Genomic DNA, 9,492 nt, shown 5'->3' with positions numbered 1-9,492 from the left:
TTCTTGGAGCCAAGGAAACACCAGTACAACTACCATCCAGATGTGCAAACAAGTGCTTGTAAAATCCCATTTTTATATATGCTAGCATCAGGGCTAGTAGCAACCACAAGACAGAATGCAAAACTTCAGGTATTTTTTGAGGATTCAACTCTGTAAACATAAACTTTTATTGAAACAATCCCTGTGCTCTGCAGCAGCAACTACTATAGCCAGGAATTGACTTATTCAGTGTCCCCTCTCCTGCTGTTTGTAGCACTTCTAAAGGAAAGAAGAGAAAATTCCTGAGCAACAGAGCAGAAGCTCTGTGGTCAGCATGCAGCCTTCATCTGTGGAAGGACTTCATAAATCTGCATAGGCTCTCTATCAATTGCATACAGGTCACAGCTTACTAAATGCACTCAGTTTTAAATTAAAAATTTAGCTTTTTTCTGCTTTTTGCAAGTTCACCTGTGTGCCAAAAATCCAACCAAGATTCTATTCTTTGCTGGTGTATTACCAGCTATCAAAATTGTCTCAAAGTAAATCCTTAGCTACTCTCGTAAGGTCCCATTTCTAGTCTGGGCACCTCCCATTCTGCTGTCATTGCCATTGCAGGTGTAACTGCTTACTAAGTACTGCTCAGATTTTTTGTCAATACTCAAGAAAACATAGAAGCTGGGCATGCAGGACTGAGAAGGATAAAAGTCTGAAAAATTAACATTTTGCTGCTCTAGTTAGCAAATGTGATTGTTAAGTAAGTATTCTGGATTTTGTTGTTTGTTTTGGTTTGTTTTTTCCCAAGAAGCAGAACTGTTCTAGGCAGTCTGAGTCAAAAACACAGAGAGGATAAGAGAAACTACAAATAACTGCCATGCTTTATTTTTGGAAAATCCAAAATCTAAGAGCTGCTTCTCCTCCTTTCTCTTACAACTAACATTCAGAAACTAAGCTAGGTTTAGCTTTCCTTGAAAATATATCCTGCTAGGTTTGTTTGATTCTTTGTTTCATGTATCACTTTAAACTGCTGTTTAATTTTTTTAAATGTTGAGATTTCCTTCAATCTTGGAAGAGAGAAAGAGAAATACCTCCTCTTTCTTCTTTTATTGCTCTACAGTGCATACCTCTCATGCATGATCCTGACTGATGTAGAAGTTAACATGTGCAAAACTATATTTTTCCCTCTTTGATGTCTTCTTTGCAAAGCATATAATTTGAAGGTTTTTTTCCTTTTCTTTTTGTTGGTGTTTTTGTCTAAGCAGCACATCAAAGAAATGGGGTTTATACAATTGTTGTGGAAGATCTGAGGTTTGTGGCTGCTCCAGCTGAGCAAGGCAGTTAGAAGAAAACCCTGAGATTTGGGGCACATAAATAACACGCCTACTTCTTTCTTTTTTCTGGAAGTACTAGTTTGTTTAATAAGAATCACATCTAGTTTTAAGCCTTGTCTTGATCTGTGTGAATTCTTCTAGCAGCGTTGAATCCTTGCTGGTGTGTCAGAAGGCATGGATTTGTTTAAGTTGTGGAGTGAAGGGAGGAAGAGTGTTTCTTTTTCATTTTGAATAGATTTTTGTAAAGCATTATTGGCTATGTTTGTGTGCCAAGCACCTCTTCCTAAAATAAAACCAATGACAAAAAAGTCAGACTTACAACATGTGAATCATGTTGTTTCTCAAAGCTTATTTTGCCCACATCTTATTTTTAAGATGTATAACTAACTGTATTTTAAATTTTGGAAAAAGAGTCGAACACATGGGTAATGTGTTTATTTCTGTCTCATAACTGTGGGTGGTAGCTATCCTGTGACAGTCCCAGGCAGCAGAAACTCATTTTCTATCCTGCTGGTGTTGTGTGTTTCCTTTTCATGGTACTTAAATGCCTAGCTTTTCTTTCCCCTGTTCCCTTATATAGCAGGCTCATTACCTGTGGGCAAGTTTCATTTTTACCCTCTGCTGCCTTATCTTAAACAGGCATTCCAGAGGTCTCAGCCAGAAAGTGATCTGAAGAAGAAAAATCACAATTGGTAATGGGAGGATAGGCAATATGGAAAGCAGAATTTACTGTTTTTTGCGAAGGGAGGGAGAAAGTTCACAAAATTGCATCAAAGTAGCCTGTCTCTTGGAAAGCGTTTTCCAAAAACACACTGAGGAAGCAGAAACAGACATACTTGGGTAAGAGTGAAGAATGCATTTATCTGCTAAAATGGGATGCCAGACTAAGGCGGTCATATACTGCCCTTATTTTTAAAGTTCTTTGACAGATGATAATCTCAAAGAAAATTATTCTCAAAGAAAAAATTTCCATTCTTTAAACTGAAAAGTGAAACTTAAGATATAAAAATTGGCATTTTTATTTAAAGTGGTTTCTGCTTTGAAAGTTTTTATTTATTTATGTCCCTTTAGTCTTCAGAATAGATGGTGTGGACTCTTTTTAATAAATAGTATGCCAACAGACACTTTTAGGGATGATTTGAAAATACTTTGATTTTTTCTGATTTTGAGTATAATTAGTTCTCCTAATCATTACAAATATCTTCCAATTTTAAGACAGTTGGATGCCTTAATTACCTGTAAGGAATATAATGGCAGCTGAGCTATTGGGTAAAGAAGATTTGAAGAGGGAAGAGAAATCTATTCTAAAGATCTTTGTGACACTGCTGGTCTGTGTTGGCAAATAAGATAGTCTCTCTGTAACATGGATTTTTGTCACTTTGGAAGTGAAGTTTGGTGTCCATTAGAAATGTATTTTCTGCAGCACACATATGATTAGATTAGCCTGCCAGCAAATGTAGCCATCATACTGAGATCATCATATACAGTGGCCTTGCTTGACTGACATTTTTCCACTGACAGCTGGTGAGAACTGTGCCTGTTAAACTTCATGAGATCAGGAACTTCTGTTCTTCCACCTCTATTATTTGGACATTTCAGCTTAATTTGTGATGGCTTTTTTTCTGAACAGATCTTATTTTTACTTTATATCTTAGTTTCATTTTTTATGTCCTACATTTTATTTACATTTTTTTTAAAGTCGTAAATTCAAAGCAAATGTATCTTAGGCAAGAGGAAGAAGAAACAATCAGCATGAATATAATATTTCTTCCAATGTAGGACTCCAGATGTTGACAACTTGCTGTAAGACCTCATCCCCATGGGCAACACCAGGGTGAAACCACCAACTTTAGGACCCAGAGGAGAATTGGAAGGGTGAGCATAACACCAGAAAAGGGGTAGAAGCTAAGAAATGTTTATGTTAAATTTTTAATTGCATTATTGCTATTATTGCATCTTTTCCTGTATATAAGTACTCTAGCTGCTTTATTATTAATTCTTTTTCTGCAATAATTAGATGAAGACTAATGGTGATCCCTGAATTAGACTGTTAAAAATTCCACTATATTAACGAACTCAGAGTCACAGGTGGTTGAGGTGGGAAGGGACCTCTGGAGGTCATCTGGTCCAACCCTCCTGCTCAAGCAGGAGTACGCTGGGGTAGGCTGCCCAGGACTGTCTGTCTGGATGGCTTTTGAATATCTCCAAGGATGGAGACTCAACAACCTCCCTGACAAACCTGTGACAGTGCTCAGTCACTTCACAAGTGTTTCCTGATGTTCAGAGGGAAGCTCCTGTGTTTCAGTTTGTGCCCATTGCCTTTGGTCCTGTCACTGGGCACCACTGAAAAAAGCCTCTTTGCGCCCTCGCTTTAGATATTTATATACACTGAAAAGATCCTCCCCTGAGCCTTCTCGTTTCCGGGCTGAACAGTCTAAGCTCTCTCAGCCCCCCTCATAGGAGGGACGCTCCAGTCCCTTAATTATCTTCACAGCTTTTTGTTGGACTTTCTCCAGTATGTCCCTGTGTCTCTTGTAGTGGGGAGCCCAGAACTGGACAAGGTACTCCAGGTGTGGCCTCACCAGTGCTGAGCAGAGGGGAAGGAGCACCTCCCTTGGCCTGATGGCAACAGGAATGACCTGTAAGCCATCCCACCATGTCTCTGTGATTCCAAGAAGATCATAGCCCTGCAGCTGCACACAGATCTCTAACTCATCATGTTTATTCCCCATGCTATGTACATTAGTGTATATGTACTTCAGAGAGGCACCCCAGAATCCTGATTTGCCAGCAAGGGTCTGGGTTTTTCCAGTAAAGCTGCCTTGCTTACATGCAAATGCTGGAGGTGACCCTGCTTAAGCCTTGTTTTGCTGATACTGTGTTTCCTTTCTGACACATAACCCCACTCCCTTTGCTTGTCAGCCCTATCCATCCCTCCCTCACAGGGTTGCTGGCAACTCTGTCCCTCCACTGTCATTCCTAGTTTAAATCCCTTCTTCCCAGGTCAGCCATCCTGGTGGCAAAGATACCTTTGCCCTGCTTATTGAGCGTCTCTCTCAAGATTCTTGGGTGTATTTATTAAAAGTTAAGAGGTGTGCTTCTTCTTTGCCCATAAACAAGAGTCTAAGAACTAGACCTGGAAAAAAAATGTTGCTGTGTTCCTTGCTATTATGCACATGGTATAAATACCAGGTCTCATCCTGATCATTATCTTGATCTAAATGTATATTTAGGGCAAGTATGTTGGGTAAAATCCTCACAGTATAGGCATCTGAAAACCTTCTTCAATAAGGCCAGATTTTTAACCTTTATCTAAGCAAAGTACTTGTATTCCTTTTACCCTTTTATTATTGTAATCCTTGTGAAGGGGGATTATCAATCCTATCTATGTTATTATGATAATTTAGAACATAGAAATCTGAAACAATAATCTAATGGTGATTAAAGATTTGGCATTTGCATCACCTTGCGGTTAGCTTACAAAGTAGTATTTTACTTTTCTGGAAACCCCTACTTCACATAAACCAGTGGACAAAAGGTTTGTCCCAGTCTAGGCGAGCATGCTTTTTACAAGTTTATCTCAAGGCAGTGTAAAAAGTAGTCGCTGAGGTCACTCCTTGCATCAATCTCTATAAATATTTTTTAAAGGAAAATATTTGAGTCAAGTTAGCTTGCACAGAATGAGGAGAGGGATTCTGGTGAAGTTTTTTACTTTCTGTACCCTGTAGTAAGCCTTGTGTGTGTGTGCAGGAGAAAATGTTTCTTCAGCTCAACTGAACGTGGAGACAGACAGCGAAAGTGCTGCATATAATTCTTTCTGGGTTTATTCATGTAAAAGGAATGTATGACATTTAGTCTGAATAGAGCCTTTCAGTGCAATGCATGTACTTAATATAGTTAAGACTTATTTTTTAAATATGCTTTAAAACTATGTGCCCTCCTGCTAATGATAAATTAATTTAATATAGCAATAGGATCAGTGTTGACATGCAAGTGAGTTTAAATTACAAGCAGAATATCTACTTCTGCTTGGTTTTACAGTTGTCCCATACACTGTATTGAATAGTTTCAATTGCTTGTTCAGTTTCTGAACACTGACCATTTTGAGTTCTTTGTGTCTCATGCCAATATCATAAACTTCATCAGAAACAGTTTAGCAATTTCTGGAAACGATAAATTTTTTGACCCCATCAAATAATTGGTTAATAGCTCTAACGTTTTTGTGTTTTAGAACACAAACTTAAAATTTGATAGGTGCACACTTGCATGTGCCATCAGAAGTACTGAAATATTTTGATTTGCAACATATATCACTTGAACTATTAGAGTATTGCCCAATACATGCTTTTCTCCTAGGTTTCATGGATGCTTGCTTATAGCAGCAGTATCACAGCTTTTTTCCTCTTCTAGTCATGCTGCCTAGTAGAAGACTGAGTCAGAGTTTTTAGAGGGGATGTCTAAACATTTATTCTTGGTTTCCTTACCGCCTAGTGTCAGGTAACATACCCAGACTTACCTTTCCTTCTGCTTCCTAACCGGCTTTCTGTGCTCTTCTTAGCTTTGTCCTCACCTCTTACTAACTTCCTGTTCCAGGCTTTTCACTCAGTATTATTCTCCTTTTTTGCACACTTTTCTCTGCAGCATTCATCCATCCTCCCCACTAGTCTGATTCCCCTCATACGCATCTGTGTGCCCAACAGACCTAGTCTCTTCCCTTTCAAAAATCGTCTTCCAATGTAAGTATTGATGGGAGATTCCTTTCCTCCTAGGGTTTCCATTGCAAGCTTCAAGTCCCTGATTCCTCTTTGTCTTCTTTGCCATCCAGCCCCAGCTGTGTGAAAAATTTAACATTTTGTTCCAAGGCTTTTTATAACAGTGTAAAGGAGGGGTAGAGAAGGCAGAAACAATCAAATTATGTGAAATGAAACACTAAAGAGCTAGAAAATGCCAGAATTCTTTGCCTCCATGACTTTAATTTGTACCCTTCTGTACAGTATTGTACATGCCTGTCTTCAGGTACATAAATGTACACTTTTATTTTGTCAAAAGTATATATTAAAACATTATTTATCGACTTTTAATTTTTTTTTTAAAGCAGAAAAACGGTGTATTGAAGCATTTGTTATGCTTGTGAAAGTGTATTCTCAAACCACTGTGAAAGCAGCTGTTCAGCAGCAGGTAGCTGATGATATTCAAAGCCAAAATGTCATTCGGAGTTTCTGGATGAATTAATACATCCTGCAGCGATCAATCCATTAAATGATGTACTCAGAATGATTGACAGTAGCTTTTCAGGAAGCCAAGGCACAAGACGTGAGGTCTGTGCATGAACAGTTGGTTAAAAGAGAGGCAAAAAGGTGAGGAACATACAGTCAGCCCTTGTAGTAGAGAAAGGTCACTGCTGTAATTCTGTAGAGATTTGCACTGCCTGCCCTATCCACTGAGGGCAAGAGGTTGCGTGACTGCTGTGCAGTTACGTTTGCTGATGATATGAGGGGTTTTTTAATAAGAACAGGGGCAGATTGTAAAGTATTACAAATGGATCTCCTAAGAGAGAATGACTAGAGAATAAAATGGTAGATGAAATTAATTTCTACCATTTGTTATAAATTTATTGGGAGAGGGAGGAGGAATCCTAATTGCACATAAAATTACCTCTTAGGTGCAAATTACTGAGCTTACTAGAGTTCCATGAAAACATCATCTCACCTGCAGTCAAGAAAGTACACCAGTTGTGTCCCTCATCAGGAAAAATACAGAGAACATTGCAATGTCACTACAGAAATCTTGGGATTAATTGCATCATGTGCAGTTATAATGCCCTCGACTCCACCAAAGATCAAAAGTGAGCTACTAGAACACAGAAACTCTGAGAAAGGCTAAAAAGATAACTGGAGGTGTGGAATGGTTGCAATACAAGAAATGACCAGGTATGTTCACACAGTGTAGAAAGCAGACAAGTGGAAGGGGTATGTAAAAGAGGCTTCTGAAATCACAAGGAGCATGGAGAAAATGGAATGGACAGAGAACAGGTGATCCCTATTCAGTACAAGAACTTGGAGGCATCAAAGAACATCAGCAGGACACAAGTCAAAAACAAAGCAGCAGAGACTTCTTTATGAAAGGCGTAACTGAGCAGTGGACCTCCTTGCCAGAGGAAATTGTGAATGCCAAACATTTATACATGCTCAGGAGAAGTTTAAGCAAAAGAGAAATCTTTTATTCTTCTCTAGCATGGTTCTTAACTCAGGTTCTGGTGCATACTGCTTCTCTAACACTAATCTTGCACAAGACTATTCTTATGATTCTTAAATCCTATGATTATAGAGGCTAGAAATGTGCAGCTGAGAAATTTTTGTTGCAGTCAGGAGGAAAAAAAGAAACCCTTAACACAGAGATGACCAGAAACGTAAGAACATCCAGCCAGACTAACTCAGTGAATGAGTAAGGACTGCAACGGCAGAATTGTAGTTTGCCATTTCAAATCTTAAGGAATGCAATCAGTTGACAGAACTGAGGAAAGTAAACAAAACTTCTGCCTAGAAAATGGAGATTTTTTTAACCAGCAGGAAAACTCCAGCTTAGTTGAAGACAGCTGGAGACAGTACTGAAGGAAAGCACTTATGTCCTAATTCAAAGGACTCCTGCTGTGTTTGAAAAGGAAGAGACAAACAGCATGGTTAAAACTAAGTGGATGTATACAAATGTCACTGCCCTTGTGGGGAGCAAGGTAGGCATAGATAGATAGTTGTAGCAGATGTAGAGAACCTGTCAATATTCTGCAATTCTTAGGACTGCAAATGAACACTAGAAACACAAGAAATCTCAAGGCTCTCCAGGAGTGGGGGCAATAAACTGTATTTAGATTCCTTCACTGCTGTCCATTTAAAACTGACGGAATGCAGAGGTCAAGAACATGCTTTGCTTTGCTTTGCTTTATCCAGTAGCACTGAAAATATTCAGCATTGGCCGGACATCCATGTTAAAACATCCATCAGAAACTAAGGCGCTCTCAGCAGATTTTCATGTAGATCCCCTGCATGAACAGTGTATTACCTATGGGAGAAGGAGAGGTGTTACTTCCTTTTTTCTACGGGGTTTCTAAAATCAGAGCAAAAATCCATCAGATTGTAAACAATAGAAGAAATATTATTTTTTTATTAAATCTTTGCAGCTTATACTGTAAAAAATCCTTAATAAATAGTCATCTAAATTTAATAAATCTAGAGTCTAATCTTACATTTGTCTCTTAAATATGTTAGTCTACCACAAAGCATCAAAACAGATACATGTTTTGGCCATATATACCAAACAAATCTGACAAAATGTCAGCTTCTGACATTTTATGTATAGAGAGATAGAAGAATTACTATTGAAAGAAGGAACTGACTTGAAAAATAGTTTGACAGGACTAATAATGGCTCTTGGTAGCTATTGTTAAGGGTTACCTGAAAAATTGGAAAAGTGAGCTAGGCTTGTAAATACATACTTTTACAAGAACGCTTAAAAAACCAGATTTTTTTCCTGGGTTGATAACATATATCTAGTGTCCTTGATAAAGGCATAAAATAAATGGTTTTGGATCTGCACAAATGTTGCAAACACTACTCCTATAAGCAGTGCTGCTGGTGATGGAGAAACTTTAGGGAGAGAGAAAGGAAAGAGCTGACAGCCTCATGTAGAAAGGGTGAATGATGAAACTTTTTTCAGCCCTGATGTAGTACTATGGAACAGCAAAAGGGGCGCCTTCAGTCCTCTGAAGAAGATAAAAGAGAGTATGTTTATAATAAGAAACTTGATTAAAAGACAGTCTGACCTCTTGCTTCCTTGTAGTTAAGCTGAAGATGGATAGTGAATAATGCTGGTCTGTGGCTCAGCTAAAAATATACCTGAAGAGACCTGTTGTGGTTTCTAACCTAAAAGTGGAGTCCGGGGCAGAATCAAGATCCTAACTTTTAAAGCCCTAACCTCTGTATTTCCTTATTTAATTAAAAACAAAACCAAAAACCCCCAAAAACAAACACACAAAAAGCTCCCCCAAAACAGCCAACAAAGCCAAATCCCCAAACTTAAGCATCCTATTCATGGTGCAATGAAATTCTTCTTAATTCTGTTTATAGCTTGGGATTGTCCTCATTACTGTAAAATACTTTACTCCTGTCTGTCCCCTACTCCCCATGCTAGG

The sequence above is a fragment of the Phaethon aethereus genome (assembly GCF_964289735.1).
Source record: "Phaethon aethereus genome assembly, chromosome: 2".
Lineage (NCBI taxonomy): Eukaryota > Metazoa > Chordata > Aves > Phaethontiformes > Phaethontidae > Phaethon > Phaethon aethereus.
The sequence above is the reverse complement of the archived record's forward strand: the minus strand, read 5'-3'. Positions refer to the sequence as shown.